The 16,994-nt window shown below is 41.0% G+C and overlaps 1 protein-coding gene across 5 annotated transcripts in view; it reads left to right on the top strand.

Moving 5' to 3' along the window:
• The window catches only part of ENOX1 (ecto-NOX disulfide-thiol exchanger 1), a 545,438-nt gene that overhangs the window by 95,180 nt on the left and 433,264 nt on the right, over nucleotides 1–16,994 (top strand). For all 5 annotated transcript variants that reach the window (XM_039251548.1, XM_039251538.1, XM_039251540.1 and 2 more), the window contains one exon: nucleotides 13,721–13,786. The gene's annotated coding sequence lies outside the window, so the exon portion shown is untranslated. The remainder of the gene's footprint in view (nucleotides 1–13,720; nucleotides 13,787–16,994) is intronic.

Raw genomic sequence — 16,994 nt, 5'->3', positions numbered from 1 at the left:
GACATTCAGAAGCCAGAAATGAAAGTGTGTTAAAGGCTGTGGTTAGTCTGCCTTTTGTTGCTGGATTAGAAATAGTAAGTACAGCAATAGCAAGAAATGTGTTCCTCTTTTGGAAGACAAATGATTTGAAATTTCTGTATTAGGAGAACCTTATCTTGTAATATTTGATACCTCCTTCTCCCACACATAGGCCAGGAGAGGGACAAGAATGGGCTCAAAGTTTGTTTTGATTAAGTGCCTCTTGATTGTGTGCGTGCGTGTGTGTGTGTGTGTGCGTGTGCGTGTGTGTGTGTGTTTATGTGTATGGCCCAAGTGGGAATATCCATTTAATTGAAATCTGATTGTCCTGTTACTGGTTAGGCAGGACCTGCCCAAGCATAGAAAAACCTAATTTCAAGCTTAGCAGGCAATGAAGTTAATAATAAAACATGTCTATTGAATTAAAAACAGTACGATTCTTGTTAATTCATTTAAAAATATTACTCAAGATTTCCTTCCCAAGATAAACATTTATGTAGCTGCCAAATGGGACAAGAGCCAGCCAGTCTCCTCTTTGGGAAATGTGCTTGTCTTGTTGTCCTAAGGGAGACAGCCCAGGCCTAGGGCACAAGGAGCCCAGTTTCAATTTAGAGCTGGACCCCCAGGTGCAATGACTTTGTCTCATTGACCCTAAGTTTTTCTCACATATAAAATAAGAGGATTGGATGAGGCGACTTCTAAAGTCCCTCATACGTACAATGTTCTGTGAAGCAAAGTGTGAACAGTGGAAAGAAACGCATGGAAATGGTAAGCAAAAGCTAAGTGAGGTAGCTCAATGCTTCAGGAAGGATTTTCTGAGCAGAGAAGGGAGAGAATCTGGGCAAGCCTCAGCAGATGATCTCTTCTCTTCTCTGTCTGTCACTGTCTCTGTCTTTCTCTGTCTTTCTCTCCAGTTCAACTCCTCCCTATCTGGCAGCTTTAAAGAATTCAGAAATGCTCCTCCATCTGCACCCTTTCTTTTTCTCTCCTCTTCTCTCCTCTTTATCATGTTTCTTTACATCTTTCTCCACTCCCTCACTCACTGCCATCTTTACATCTCTCTGAGGAGTAGATGTAGTTAGAATTTGTCAGGAAGACAGGAGGATGATGATGAAACTTGTTGGAAAAGGGTTGTTGGGTTTGTTTTTGGTTTTTTTTTTTTTTTTTTTTTTTTTTTTTTTTTAACATTTTCTTCCTTTTCATTTCCTCGGGTCTCTTATAGCTTTAATTTTATGAAATAAAAAATGAAAAACTTTAACAACTGGATTGTTTGTTCATAAGGATGACAGTTATAACAATCATGGTGATGATGGTGACTGAGTGCTTACTGTGTGCCAGGAACGTTCTTAGAGCCGTAGGCGGAGTGGCTTCTGCAATCCCCAGCACAGCACTGCGAGTGAGGTGGGACCCGCTCTCACCGCCATTACGCTGATATAGACACTGTGTCACAAAGGTAAAGTCACTTGCCCAAGTTTCATAGCTAATTCTGGAAACTTTGGGATTCTGTCCTTAGCTGTCCTTTTCCAGTGTTACTGCTCAGCCTTGCCGCATCGCCTCTGAGGCAGAGATGATATATTCTATTCATTTTTTTGTATTCTCTTGAGAATTTGGTATAGTGCTTAAGGAAGTATACCTTGAATTCACATAGAATTGAATTAAAGGAACACCATCTGCCTGGAAAAGAAAGTTGTCCAAGGCTTCCCCACCTCAGGGCTCTGGAGACGCTGTATTTGTGATGACCTCCCAACCATGTTTGTGGACAGATGTTTGACTTGTTATTTGAAACCATCCACTTCCTTTCTGTGTGAAACTCATGAACTTGTTTCATTTAGAAATTTCGGTTTTAAGGGAGAAAGTTAGGCTGTAGTTTAAGGAGGTTGAACTGAATTTCTGTGTAAACAGTGAAACTATGGTGTTATTTAAGCAAATGTAGCTGATAGGTTAATATGTGAACCAAGTGGTATTTAAAGAAATAGCTTGGATGTGGGGGAGGGGGGGATGGGCATGGAGGAGGACACTTGTGGGGATGAGCACTGAGTGTTATGTAGAAACTAATTTGACAATAAACTATTTGTAAAAAAAAAAAAAAGAAAAAAGAAATAGCTTGGAACAAAGGGCCAATGAAAGCACTAGATGATAGTTGTTAGAAAAAAAATTTCCATTAAGGTTTTATTTGCCTGGATGCAGTTGACTTGTTTTGAAAAATACTTGTTTTTTCATTTACGAATGTTTGACACACGCACAAAATCAATATGTTTACACTCCAAGGCCAATACTTCTACGTATATTAATGGTGGGAGAAATGAGTAAGAGAGCTACTTCTTTCTGGATTTGCTGCCATAGTACAAGGATAGTGTTTTTGTACTAGGGGTTCTGGATTATAGGGATTTACTATGTCGTCTAATGCCTCACTCATCTGGTGGTCAGATTTCCAGCAGTTGTGTCCTATAGAACATATAAACATGTGCCTAGAAGGATACGGTCATAGGGGGTTAATGTTGAAAAGAACCTGAAGGACACTTTAACCCAGTCGCCTTATTTTGCAGATAAAAAAAGTACAGTCCCAAATGAGTAAGGGACATAGCTATAGATTAGAACAAAGTCTCAAATAGAAAACAGTAATTACAAAGGTTGCATAGTGTTAACTCTATTAATTCACTCTATAACTATTTGTTGAATACCTTGTAATGTGTAAGACATTAGAAATAGAAAACATAAATTCTTGGACTAGGAAATATATGAGTCTTTCTTGTGGCTCTTACTAACCATGTGCTCATGAGGCCACAGATGAGGAATCATTCTCAGATATTTCTCATGAACTCTTTGAAGATGGTAAGGACTTTGTTTTGTAAATTCCATGGCGACTCATGCCTTCCAGGAGATGAAGCTGCTGACCACGGGAAGAAATGAAAGGAATGATCGCAGTGTAGGAATCTGGCAATATTTAGAATGAGCAAATGGACTGACTTAAAAAGCCTCGGAAAAATGATAACTTTTCATTCCAGTGCTGTCTTAAGTTTATGTTGATAACCCTGAGTCCAAAAAAAAAAAAAAAAAAACTTAATTTCTTTCAACCTGTTATTTTAGCAAAGTGGTAAAGGGCACAATACATTTTAGAAAGCTTTCAAATATAGAGTATTGGTGTATAAAAGGGTGAGCTTCACTTCTCTGGGACATTTCCTCAACAGGCGTTAAAATTTGTTGAATACCACCTATACACAACTTATCTCTACACCATGAATAGATAAGTTTGGGTGTTCATGAAGGGGAAAGTGACCATCATTGTAAATAAAGTTGATGTTTAGCTGTTAGCTTTACAAGGGAGTTTTGCATATGGAAGCACTATTATGAAGGTTGATGTGCAAGGGGTCACAGTAAATGTGGACTAGAGAGAGGGGGGAGAACTACAGAACTGCAGGCAGCCGTGGCCGTGTGCCAAATCTGTGACTTCATTTAACTCTCTCCCCACTTCTACATGGTGCTCTGTGTTCTCGCCATCTTGCTCATGAAGAAGTTCAGAATCAAGAGATGAGTTAATTTGCTCACTATGATACAGTTGGCAAATAGCAGGACTTGAATCTGGATCTACATGATTGCAAAGCCCAGGCTTGGTCTGCTGTGTCTAACTCAAGTAGCATTTCACTCTTCACCTGACATGGAGTGTAGCTTGATGAACACATGCATTCTTTATTTTCTTCCATCCTCCATTCAACAAATATTAAAAAACCAGTTGTATGCCAGACTCTTGCAGGAGAGGCAGATATGAATTAAGAAAAAGTTGAACTACAGGATAATATAAGACATAATAAAAGTACTTGACAAAATCATGTGAGGGTGGTTGGTTTTTATTTTAGCTTAGATTTGGGGGATTTTTTTTTTTTTTTGAAATTTTTAACACTGGTGAGCCACAGACACAGAATTACATCATTTGTACTTAGCAGGTTCATATTTTTTTAACTGCATGTTGGTGCTAAGTTGATGATGTTGGCCCTGATTGAATAAACAAAGGCAGGCTTTCTTTTGCTGTACTTTCAGGATGATAGCTTCCCTGTCCAATATCTGTACCGATATCATAGGCACAACACTTATTATAGCATGTCCCAGATTTCCAAGTAAGTAGGCTATCACATGATGAAGTTTCATTGTGTCACCAATTCTGAATCAGTGAAGTCTAGATTAGTGAAATTGATGGCACACAGAGTTACAGAACTAGAAATACACTAGCAGCATATTGTAGATGCACAGAATCCCAAGTCAGAAGGTCTGGGTTTGCATGAAGGTTCTTTCTGTTGTGTAAGATTATAAATCTCTTTGGGCCTGGATTTATTTATTTAAGTGCTTATGTCACATAGTGTTGGTTAATTAAATGACACAATAGATGTGAAAAATGCTTTGCAAAGAAAGTTACAGTGTGTGCTTGTGCAGAGATCTCCATAGGAGCATCACGATGAGCATTGGCAGGCCAGGGTTTCAGGTGTCCTGTGAGGATTATAGGGCATTTCACACTGGGCTCAAGCTGTGAAGGAGGGAAGAATATAGAAAAAAAAAGTGGAAAGAGATGGTTTTGACAATGGAGGGGAAAGAATATCAACATTTACCTTTTTTGCCTGCTCAGTTCCTCACCATTTCCTAGAACAGGTACCACTAGCATCCTTGCAGCTTCTGCCTCCAGCCCCTGGAGTTGCCTTTAAGATGTCTCACGGTGGTGTCAGGAGGCCACAGTGTTGACTGCCTCTTTGTTTTCTAATCCAATGCCCTTTCCCAGTCACTCACTCCTAGTGGCATGATTGTCTGCACTCACCGGGCCTCCGTCTTGATCATGGTTTTAGGCTCCCACTCGGAGCAGGCCGTCTGAGGCAGGTACCTATGAATTACTCCCAGTTTGTCTTGACTCTTGCCGTCTGTCTTTCCTCAACTGTCTTTGCAAGTCTCAATTACCATCCTACCAAAAATAGAAGAAAAAACTAAACTAGTGATAGGAGAAAATGGTATGCCCAAGCAATAAAAGGCATTCATAGAGCAGAATGGACAAGAATAGATAAGGCCTGGGTAGAAGATCTTGGTGTAAATGGAACCTTGGTGAGAGCCTGTGGAGAGTTTCAGAGTGACCCACCTGAGTGTTTAACAACAGGACAAGTGTCCATTGTCCTTTTGTGTGTGCTGACAGCATATCCTTTGTGTACCTTCATGAACACATTTGGTGAGGAAATCCGTGCCAGAGGAGAGTGATTCTCATCTTTATATATGATTTTAGCCCTGAAAAATGATACTCTGAATCTCTAGTTTGGAGGATGGGGTGTAACTGACCACGCTTCTCAAACTCTTCTTCTGAATCCCCATCTTTGGGTGTTCTCGGTTTCGTTATTGTGAGTACCACTAGCTGTGGCCCTGTTGTCCGTTAGTGGGGCTGTGCGTGCTCTGCCGGGGTCCTTTGGAAAAACATGATTAGAGAAAAGCAGTCGAGGGGAAGTCTACAAACCAACAAGAAAACAAACAACCCACATTGAGTAGGAACAGAGAATGTATGACTCACAGGGACAAACACAGAGGCAGACGCCCCCTCACTGTTTCCCTTTCAGACTTCAAAATGTTGTGAGGTGGGAGTCCTCACAGCCTCTGAGGGAGAGCCTGGCAGAGTGAGGCCTATTTTTAAAACTTGTATAGGTAGGATGCAGACTCAACAGCGTGGCCAGGCCTCCCAGTCCTGCCCCTAGGGTTTGTCTTCTTTAAATATGATCTGAATTATTTTAGTGATAATTCCACTTGGTTGAATTTCACTCTTTTAAATGATGTTTCCAAAACCGGACCTGTCAGCAATTTGGTCCTAGCATTTTTGTTTTCCCTTTCCCTAATAGTTGTTTGGGCTTTCGGTGCTCTTTGAAAAACCTAAAGAGTAGGAGAGGAATCCCAGATGAAGGATTCACGTAAGGAGGTGCTGGTCTGCCAGTGAGTCATGGGCACATGTGTTCCTTCCATTTATGAGCAAGCTCCATCTGCGTCACCCTTAGAAGGGTTTCTGAAGAGCTTGTGCACAGGAGACCTTGTTGTTTGTAGCTGAAATGCCCATTTAGGGGTGCCTGGGTGGCTCAGTCAGCTAAGCGGGCGACTTCGGCTCAGGTCATGATCTTGCGGTTCATGGATTCCAGCCTCAAGTCGGGCTCTGTGCTGACAGCTGAGAGCCTAGAGCCTGCTTCAGATTCTGTGTCTCCCTCCCTGTCTGGCCTTCCCCTGATCTCTCTCTCTCTCTCTCTCTTAAATAAACATTAAAAAAACAATATGTCCATTAAAAAAACTATGACATTTTAGTTTAAGATTTGATTTGCTCTATGTAAGGTTTGCTTTCGTGTTACTGATGTTTTTTAGTTTCGTCAGTCACATTTTATAGATTATTTAAATAGCGTCTAGACAGGATGAGCTTAAAGGAAAGGCTGCGGCAGCACCCCGCCCTCATCCAGAATGTGTGTGTTCACGTTGAGATCAGTGCTCACAGGGCTCCCTGCACATTCTAGAGGATCCCCAGAAGAGTGTGATGTATGCATGGTGTCATCTCCTGTGAGGAAACCCAGTTGCTAGCTTCAGCTCTGCTGGTCAGGTGCTGTGTGACCTCAGCAAGACTCTTCACTTCATTTGCCCTCAGCTTCCTTACAAGTTAATGGAAATAATACCAACAATAATCTCTCTTTTAAGATTACTGAAATGATTTTAAATTTGCTTTGAATTGCAAAAAAAACCCACATTTACTAAGCATTATATATATTCACATATAAGTGGTTATATGAGAGCATATGTGAGTCTATGGATCGCACATGAGTACATTTGCTATTCCCTTTAAGCAGGAATCAAGCAAGTAGAACTTGAGTTCTTTGGTGGATGCAGGCTCTCTTGCTGCTTCCGTACGTCTACCACATGGCACGTGGCACCTTCTGTGGTCTTCATAGGTAGCTCCCCGGGGACCTTCTGCATCTCAGTAAGTGCCGTCTCCTCTCATTCAGCAATCATCTTCGATTTCTCTTTCTCCCTTACCGCCCATATCCAGTCTATCCATCACCAATCCTGTTAGCTCTGTTTCCATATATTTCAAACCCATCCACTTCTCCCACCCTCGACCAGGCCACCATCATCAGCCTCTGTTGACTGCCTCTCTGTAATGCCTTTTCCACACGGTAGCCAGAGTGACCTTTCAGAAATGTAAAACACATTAAAATAAGCTCTGCTTAGAACTAGCCAGTGGTGGTGCTTTTAGAATGAAATTCAAACTTCTAATCACTATCTCCTTGGCTCACCTTGATGCCATTTCTCTCTGCCATGTTCACCAGACTCAGGCGAAGCTGAACTTCTTCAGCACACCATACTCTTTCTTACCTTAAGGATTTTTAAAATCAGACTTTTTTTGAGCAGGTTTGGGTTCACAACAAAACTGAGCAGAAGGTAGAGAGAATTCTCCTGTCTCTCCTGCCCTTTACCCCTCCACATGGACAGAGGCTTCCCCTATGGACATCTGACACAAGAGTCATGCTTCTTACAATTGGTGCCCCAGATTGACATGTCTTTATCACCCAGAGCCCATAGTTTACTTTAGGGGTTCACTCTTAATGTTGTGCATTTTATGGCTTTTGACAATGGTATAATGTCATATATCTGCCATTATATAGTATTGTATAGAATAGTTTCACTGTGTAAAAATCCTCTGTACTCTGCCTGTTCATCCCTTCTTCTCCCCAACCCTTGGCAACAACTGATCTTTTGACAATCTCCACCATAGTTTTGCCTTTTCCAGACGTCATATAGTTGGAATTATACAGTATGTAGTCTTTTCAGATTATCTCCTTTCACTTACTAGCATGCATTTCAGGTTTCTCTCTGTCTTTTCATGATCCTAAGGATTTGCTATAGTTTTTTGCTCTGCGTGGCTTTTCCTGTCCACCCTATTTAACTAGCTTCTCTTATCACACCACCCTGTTGTATGCTCTTCATAGCACTTATTCCCTTCTAACATTTTTTTTTTCTGTTTACTGCCTGTCTCTCCCACTACATTGTAAGCTCTGTGGGAGTGGCGGTCTTGTCTGCCTTATTCCTGACTGTATCCCCAGAACCTAGAATAGTGCTTTGTCCACAGTAGGCATTCAGTAAATGTGATGAATTACCTGAATATGAAGAACCTTTAGCTTTTCTCTTCTCTTCCACCCGATTTTCAAGGTGACAATCTCTTTCATTTACACTGCTTCAGGTTTTGTTCAGAAGAAGAGGCAGACATTCATGTTAAGTCACCGAGTCTGAGAATTATTTCTTGTTCACCTTTGGCTTCTGAAGCTTTCTTGGTTGTCTGCTGAATTTAATGGGTCTCCAGGGGAATGGCAGTCGGTAGCCTTGGTGGGAATCAGTCACATCGCAAGAGAGAACAGAGGCAGTAGAAAATGATTAAGGGAAAAATAGCAGAAAAGTATGATTTAACATTTATTGAGTCACACATTGTAGTCAAAGCTGTGTATAACATAAAAGCGAATTAGGAGACGAGTCAGATATAAAATGAGTGAGTACACACAAGCACACAAATAGAGCAGAGAGGAGGGTATTTCTTCAGATGCCTTCTTTCATTTGCCAAACTGTAGTCTTATCAAAATAGATAGGCTAGTTCAGGAGGGAAATAATGCATCCAGTGTTTGTGGCCCGGTCATGCCCTACAGGGCACAGACAGGCCTTCAATTTCATTCCTGCTTTTTAAAGAAACTTTCTCTAAGGCTAACAGACTTTCTGGGGAGGCCAAACCAAGTGAAGCTGAGTTTAATGTTCTCATTAAAATGTTAAAGAGGCTTTATTCATGAATGACTAAAGCTGTAATTGCTTTATTCTTGTAAAGTATGAAAATATGTGGTGATCTCTTATGGAGGCATCCACCCAGTCCCCTCTCTGTCTGGAAGGTCTGTTTAATAGAGGGCTTGGCTGGATCAAGGGACTGAGGAGGAGACTTTCCGGATTACATCTCTCAGGGACCTAGTGGAAGTGGTGGCAAGAGATACTCCTTCACTGATCTATTTTCCTTCTGTAGCCCTTGTTCTGTACACACTATTTGACTACTTGATCTGAAGTTTAGATCCGGAAATCTTATGACAGATGAACACATATATATGCACATGCACACAAATGTTGTGGAAGGGAGTGTTGTTGTTTTTTTATTGTCCCTGTAAGCACCAGCTTATTGAGACGAGAATAGAAGAAATGCAAAAATGTTATTAGTGAAAACTGAACCGACAATTGATGTTGAAAAGATATCCTGTGAGTCACGGGGGAGAAGGCACTCAGAACTGGCTTCGGGGGGGGGGGGGGGGGGTATTAGATCTCCTTCTCACCCCTTTGCCATTCTTTATGCCCCACTGCAAAAACATAGCTGTAGAACTTTAGGTAGTGAGTACAGGTGGCAAATACAGCAATTTTTTCTTCCTGGAAATGCTTATACTGTCTGGATGTGACTGAAAAAGTAGCGCTGGGATTCTTGCATAGCTAGGAGACCATATTGCTGGAAAGCTCAAAATGAAATTTAGGGGGTAAAAAGAGTTAAAGCATGCTATCTTTTCTTCAATTCCCTATGATTATAAAACCCTATTTGTTGAATGGTAATAAATCTGGGACTCATGACATATAGATGTAGTCATGCAAGTAATACCTAGGGATTCTTTAAAAAAAATTTTTTTCCGTTGATGGGTCATAGATGCTTTACTCTGGGTCAGATTTAAATTAAAATACATGTGTCCTGGAGCTGTCAACGTTTTTTTTCTTCAAGGGGTCAAATCGTTCTTTTCAGATGCGAGTGCAGGGCATTTGTTAAAAGTGATACAAGTCTGAGGGAGCAGTGGAGTTGAAAGTCAGTGCAGGGGATTCTTCCTATGAGAGAGATTGGATAGGTTTCCAAGGAGCTCTTTTCTGGAGGGGTGTCCGTCTCAGCCTGATGATGTTAATGGTGTTAATGTTAAAAAGAACCTCTTATAGTTTTTGAACGTGAAGAAAGTGAATTCCAACTTCTGGGACGCTGTTGATTACGTACAATGAAATGCATTTTAAAAAAATTATTAAGAGATTCAGAGCAAGATGTAATAAACTGCCACTGCAGGCCAGGCCAGCTCTGCCTCTTAACTCCTGTTTGACTGATGTGGAGTGACTCGCAATCCCTGTTTGGGGGAATCACTAATGTGGTCCCTGTGTTCTGAGGTGAATCCAGGGAGAAGGGGACTCTTTAGGTTCTGTGTAGGCACAGTTCAGCTTGTCATGTCTCCTTTTCCCTTTCTCCAAGGTAGGATCACAATCTACAGTGAACCCATTCTGGAGCTTTCTTGGCTTGTCTAGAAAATCGTAGGGGGTTGTACCCAGGTCTTCACTTCCTCGTGTCACACAGGACTGTTGCAGAAGCGTAACGGTGTGATAGACCAGCAGAAATTTTAAAAAAGTGTGTATCGTGGGAAGAAATGGAAGGCTTACCTAATTTCTCCCCAGCTAACTGTATTTATTTTTGAGAACTTTTGTGTGTGTTTTAAAGTTTTATTTCTGCTCATTTGCTATTAGAAAGTTGGTTGTCACATTGGGCTATTCTGTATCCCCATCCAGCCAGCCTCTCTTCCTTTTTTACTAGATCTTCGAAGTGAGTTATATTCAAGACACTATGTCTACCATATGATTAGACGACAATGCCAAAAGCCTCAGGGAATTTTTCAAAGTGTTTTAGTGTATGATAGTGTTTTCCTCCAACTACTTAATTCTGTTGTGTCTTAGGTTTATACTGATTGGTCAGTTGATTGACTGATTGATTAATTAACTCATTCGTCCATCAAATATTTTGAGAGCATATACTATATGTGAGGGGCATATGCTACATCCAGGGATTGGGACAAAAGACTGCAATTTGTCTACAAAGTTTTGCTGATAGTCCACAGGGCTTGAAAACAGAGTGCAATGCCTAAAGAAAACCAAATTGCTTTCCTGCAATTTGAAGAGTATGTGTGAGATTGCTGTATCAACAACCTACTCTGTGGAGTTCTCCGTAAGTGCGTTTTGTGTGGGAAGTGGTACCAGACATTTTCTCTATTACAATAATCTTCATATATTTATTAAGCTGTAACTTGTAAGGCTTCCTGGTGGGGTGTTAAATGAGCCTTTTTGTGAGCTGCATTGTGTCTTTGTCAAGAAGCACTCCGTTAACTCTGACCTGTGTCATTCATCTTCCTTGGACTGGTAATGAGGCACATTTCAGTCATTCCAGGAGGGTTTAGGGGATCCACACAAGGAGAAGACTAATGAAAAGGTTGGATTTATGAGGGGTTGGAGGGAATGCACTTAAGGAAAACTAGGGATAGAACGAAACTCTTTTGCCTCATGTATTTTATATCTTTGTACCCATCAGCACAGCAGTTGAATGATCCAGAATTGTTCTACATTTTAAAAACTAAGAAAATGCTAAATTACTACATTTTAAAAGTATTTTTTTCCTCAACTGTTGAGAAGAATGTTAGGAGAATTTGGGAACTCTAAGTATAACAGTGGAAGAGTAAAGGTGGCCAGTTATTCTCTCATCTCTCAGCTCTGTGCTTGGGAGAACTGGCTATAGACTGATAACAGAGAACGACTCTCGGGGAGGAAAGAGAGCAGAGAAGAGGGAAATAGAAGTGTGGGGATATTAGTGGAGCAAAGGGAAGAGAGATCAAGGGAGGTGAGAGGACAAATGTTCTGTTGCCCTTGCTTCTATCCCTTATGTCCTTCTCACAAAATGAGGGTGTGAAAAAGCCTGCAGATTGAAAGAAAAAAGATGAGAGTTCAATTAGAGACCAGAGGGCACCTGGAGGAACTAAGGGAGAAGGAAAATGAATGAGAGAAATCACAAGAGTAAGTGGGAGGGAAGGAGACTGGATAAGAACTATTTAAATGCAGGCAGAAGAGCTAGGCATAGAGAGGGGTGTGCACATGGTGGTCACACTGACAGCCTCAATTGCTCCCAGTGGTGCCCCTGCCACATAGCCAGTGTCCCTCGCCTAAGACGTTTTCCTGACTTTTGTATTAAGTTTAATGCAGTTCTCTTTATGGTCCCCGAATTGCTGGTTGTGGTTTCATCAACACTCTCTGTGATCCAATAGCAAATGTGGAGGCGCTGTTCTGTCATCCCTTGCCCCCTCACAGTGTTCTGCAGACTTCTGAGTTAGTGCCTCTCGTATTTGATGTTTGCCATTCCTCCTTGTCTATAGGTCGGAGAGTTGAAAGCGAAAAAATATTCCTGAGGGCTGCCACATTTATAGCTCATGCATGCACATATCCAAAGCAGTTGAAAAAAAAAACTATTAAATCACAGTCACTTTTTTTAAGTAAGGTAGTTGACTCTGTCATTGCCGGTCTAGGTACTTGCCCTAGCCTAACACCACACTCACTATGCCTACAGGTAGGCTGCTTCTTGAAAAAATGTTCATTTTTTTTTTCCCCAAAGCTTAGCACAGGAAGCCTTCTTGGTATTCCAGATCTGGGTCAGGGGCTTTCCAAGTGTATAGCAGTGACCAACTCTGCACCCTGGCTTTCTGTGCTGACCTTTCCTTATTAGACTTATAACTCTGTGTTGTAATCTCTATCCTTCTACTAGACTTTTGACTCTTGTCACAATGTTGGTTACTGTGGATCACTTAAGTAGATGTTCACTCACTGGTTATAGAATGAATGAATGGCCTATGATGCTGGTTTTTGGAGAACAAGGAAAAATCTTTCTAGAATTATGCTATGCTTTTATATATCAGTTTACAATTAGCTTACATGTTCTGGAAAAGAAAAGCTGCTTTAGGCAGCAGGAGAGGGTTTTTGGGGAGTTTAGTAGATCCCCAGTTTCTTGGAACCGTAGTAAAAGGATTGTGATTTCATTAACTTCTGGACACCAGATGACAGTCTTGAAGTTTCAGGTAACTTCCTTCTTGTGATTCTAGTAATCACAGGCCAGATGCGTACATACTGTACTTCAGAACCATGCTTCTCAGACTTTACTGGCCATGGAAGTCACCTGAAGTTCTTGTTAAAATGCGGATTCTGTTTCAGGAGGTTTCAAGTGAATTCTCAGGTGCGGCATTTCAGGCTCCTGGGTGATGCTGCTGTTGCTAGTCGATGGATCTGACTTCAAAATACTTTCTAGAAAATAAAGTTGGGATTTGTTCTATGAAAAGATCTAGATGCATTTTTATAGTTTGCATAACAACAGGTTTTCTGAGAGAAAACTTAAAATATTTGTTATTTTATCTTAGAAATTTACAGAAGTTCTTTCCCACACTTAAAAATAGTAATATTATACTGATCAGCTCCCCAAACTGCTTTTGAATGATAGTGCCCTTAACATACAACGTTATTTATTTAGGCTTTCTTAGATTTGGGAGGCCCTGGCTCTGACATTGGCCCTGATGTAGCTACTTTGGCAAAAAGGACTATTTTCAAAGCAGAAATATTCTCTGGAAGATTGACAGTTCATAGGCTGTGTTTATGTTAAGACCTTCACATTTATTGATCGTTACCAGGTTAGCACCATGCAGAGACCTTCTCCAAGGGCAGTCAGTTGGAATGGCTAGAAATGAGAAAGGACAGTGTTCAGCTTGAACTTTGCAAGTGAAACCTTGCATCTGCTTACATATGTTCAAACAGCTCTCTGAATTTGATGTTTAGAGTTTCTTCTAACAAGGTGGCCTTTATTTTACAGGTCCTTTGCAGCCAGCATGATATCATTTCTCTAAGACATGGAGGAGAGAGAGCTCACCATGCTCAGGTAAAGGGACGGTGTGCCCAGGGAGCGACAAGTAGGCCTAACAGGTTGTTTGTCACTGTAGGAAGGGTGATTTCGCTTAATTATACCATCGGCGTCATTCTCTTACGTGTTTTACTCATGTATGCCTGGGGTGCAGAGGGCCTGTTCTGGGTGAGCTCAGTGAGCTTACATGAATTGGGGGAACATCTACAAAGTACCTAAAACAGGGCCTCTGTAAACAGCCTATGGGGAAACAGGACTAGTCACTCGAAATCTCTTTCCATTTTCTACAGAGTCAACATTGAATTATTACTATTGTTCATCTTTATTACCCTATCAGAAGGCTTTTATCTTTTCAATATTTATGTAAATATGTGAATATTGAAACTCTTCTAATTAAAGTCTTATCTCTGTCCCCTTTCTTATCTAGAGTTGGCGTTCTAAATATTCTTTGCATTTCCCTTTTAAATAAATGCATGTCCCACAACTTTGATTTGCCCAAATAGGTCACCAAGATTAATTTTCCATTAACCTTTATTGCTTCTGTTTCTTTCTAATCATCTTTTTTAGAGGATTAAAGAGTTCCCATTGGGTCAGCCTTTATATAGGATATAAATCATCTTTTCCTTTGATGGCCTTTATGGAACTGCTATAGAAGGTGGCGATCTTTGACCCAGTGACTGCACCTGCCCCTTTAACTGAGTCAAAATATCTGTAGAAAGACCCACACGGAGAGTTCTGTTGACTGGCAGTTTTTTCATTGGCCTCCATTCTTTTGTGACCCAATTTATATTAGTTACCTCTGGTTGAAACTAACAAAATACCATAAACTCGGTGGCTTAAACAACAGACACATAATCTTACAGTTCTGGAAGCCAGAAGTATAAAATCAAGGCCTCAGGGAGGTTGGTTTCTTCTAAGAGCTGTGAGGGAGAATCTCTTCCATGCCTGTCCCCTAGCTTCTGGCAACTTCAAGGGTTTTTGGTGTATAGATGGCCATCCATCTCCCTGTGTGTTCACATTGTCTTCCTTCTACGTATGTCTATTGCTTGTTCAGATTTCCCCTTTTTATAAGGATACCTTTCATACTGGATTAGGGACTGCTTTAATGACTTCATCATAACCTGCCCATCTTAAAAGACTCTACTTCTAAATCAGGTCACATTTACGTGCATGAGAGATAAGGACTTCAATATGGTTTTGTCGTTTGGGGGTACACATTTCAAAATCTATCATATCACACTATCAAAGGGGTACAGACTCCATTTATTTTGGCATCCCTTAAAAAAACTAGCACACCACCTGTTGCTTAATATTGGTTGAGTGAGTGAAGGACAAAGCCTATTATGGCCCTGGTCAAATTTAAGTTAAAAAATAACGTGCAGGGATCAGAGGTGGACAGGTATTTTGCTGACCCTTGGCCTCAGTGAATGCGTTCTTTTAGGACAGTCCAAGTTAAACATCACGAACGCATTGAGATTTTTCCTTTAAAAGCGATAGCAAGACAGTTTTTATAAAATAGAGCCCTCTTTGTGAGCAAGTCATGCTTTCTCATTTCAGGCTGCACTGCCTATTTACATTCCGCCTCTATCAGTACGTCAAGATAATCTTTCCTGCTAATTCAATACCATTTAAATCATACTCAGGCGGGCTATTCTTCCTTCACAGCCATGTGGCCTTGCACGTATGAAATGTGACGCTATGTTCCCCAGCACTCCTCCGTAAAGGCCATCTTGAGACACATCTGCTCTTACTGTGTCATCTGCCCCTCTCTCTGCCTCTTTAGCTCAAAATTATTAGAAGTTCTTTTTTGAGTATTTAGATTTGAGTGTTGATCAAATATGAGGATCCTGGTCTTCAGGTATCACTTAAATGACCCATTCTTTAGAGATGTTTATTTAGAAAGCCCCCTTTTCCTGCAAGGGAAGAGCTTTCTGGCCATGTCTACCTTACTTCCAGGAAAGGATTACTTTTTATACCCAAAGGAAGCCTCCTGCTGAGAGAAGTCAAAGGCTAGTGAGGGATTTCCTCCTGGGGGTGAAGTAAATGGCTTTAGGAGCTTGTGAATTCCTCTCAGACCCTGGGTTAGTGTTACTTGTTGGCAGGCCAAGGTCCAGGAATGATTGAGTGCCTCAGGCCCTGACCTTCCCTGAAGCCTGCACAGTAGGTGGGTTGGAGTAATTTACTTACAATCTTCCCAGTCCCTTGGGTGCTTTCATGTCCCTGGGGGTGGGTTTCGCAGCCTGTCCCATGGCCAAGTGGTAGCACTGGTCTAGACAGCATGGATTTATAAGATGATGACAGGCAGTAGAAAATGAAAATGAAAATAAAAATAAAAATGCATTTTACCATTTTTCACGCCGACATGAGCCTGAAGAAAATTGGTAAATCAAATGACAAATATTTTCAGTGTGTGTGATCCATGAAGGCACAGTTCCACCACATGCTATATACGGATGTATAACTTCATCCTGGTGCATACGCTGCTTACTTTGCTTTTCTATTTTGTTTAAGAGCCTACTATCTTTGATTAGAGGCCTCTATAGCTTACCATGAGTTTCCGCAGGGCTTCATTAAAATTAAGACAACTGTCAGGCTCAGTTGTCTTGCGACTCTTGATCTTGTGGTCGTGAGTTTGAGTCCCACATTGGGCATAGAGCTCACTAAAAAATTAAAACAACTAATTTATATTGTCACACAGTGATTAAGTCAGAGTGGTGATGGAGTATCCCTTTTGATGTGGAAATGGAGGGGTTCCGAGCAAATAGTCAAGAAACAGTTCTTGAGATGTCTTTGGTGCAAAAAGTGGTTTTATTAAAGGAATCGTGTGCAAAGAGAGCTGCACTGGGGTTGTGAGGAGTGGTTGATTACATGCTCTGAAGTTGGGAGGGGCTTAGGGATAGCATAAGTCTCTAAGGAAATTTGGAAGCAAAGTTTCCAGGACCTTGAGGGGGCTAGTTATTGTTAGGAAAAGTTCAATTATTACTCTCTAATAAAATCTTACTCATGAGACCCTTCAGATATATATCAAGGGGTCATATGCATGGAGGGTGATTGCTAACGTATATCTTGGGGGTAGAGATAAAGGAACTTTCCAAAGGAATTTTTACATGTTAAAGAAGACTTACAGGGTCCTGAAGGTAGTGACAATGTTAAGCTAAGTTTGCCTTTTGCTCTTAGCAAAGTGTTAGTAGCAAGGCAGTTGAGTTCCTAGAGGAAGGTCACTCTG

Source organism: Hyaena hyaena, unplaced genomic scaffold (genome assembly GCF_003009895.1).
Source record: "Hyaena hyaena isolate Hyena2069 unplaced genomic scaffold, ASM300989v1 scaffold_394, whole genome shotgun sequence".
NCBI classification, from domain to species: domain Eukaryota; kingdom Metazoa; phylum Chordata; class Mammalia; order Carnivora; family Hyaenidae; genus Hyaena; species Hyaena hyaena.
This window is presented reverse-complemented; position numbering and strand designations above follow the sequence as displayed.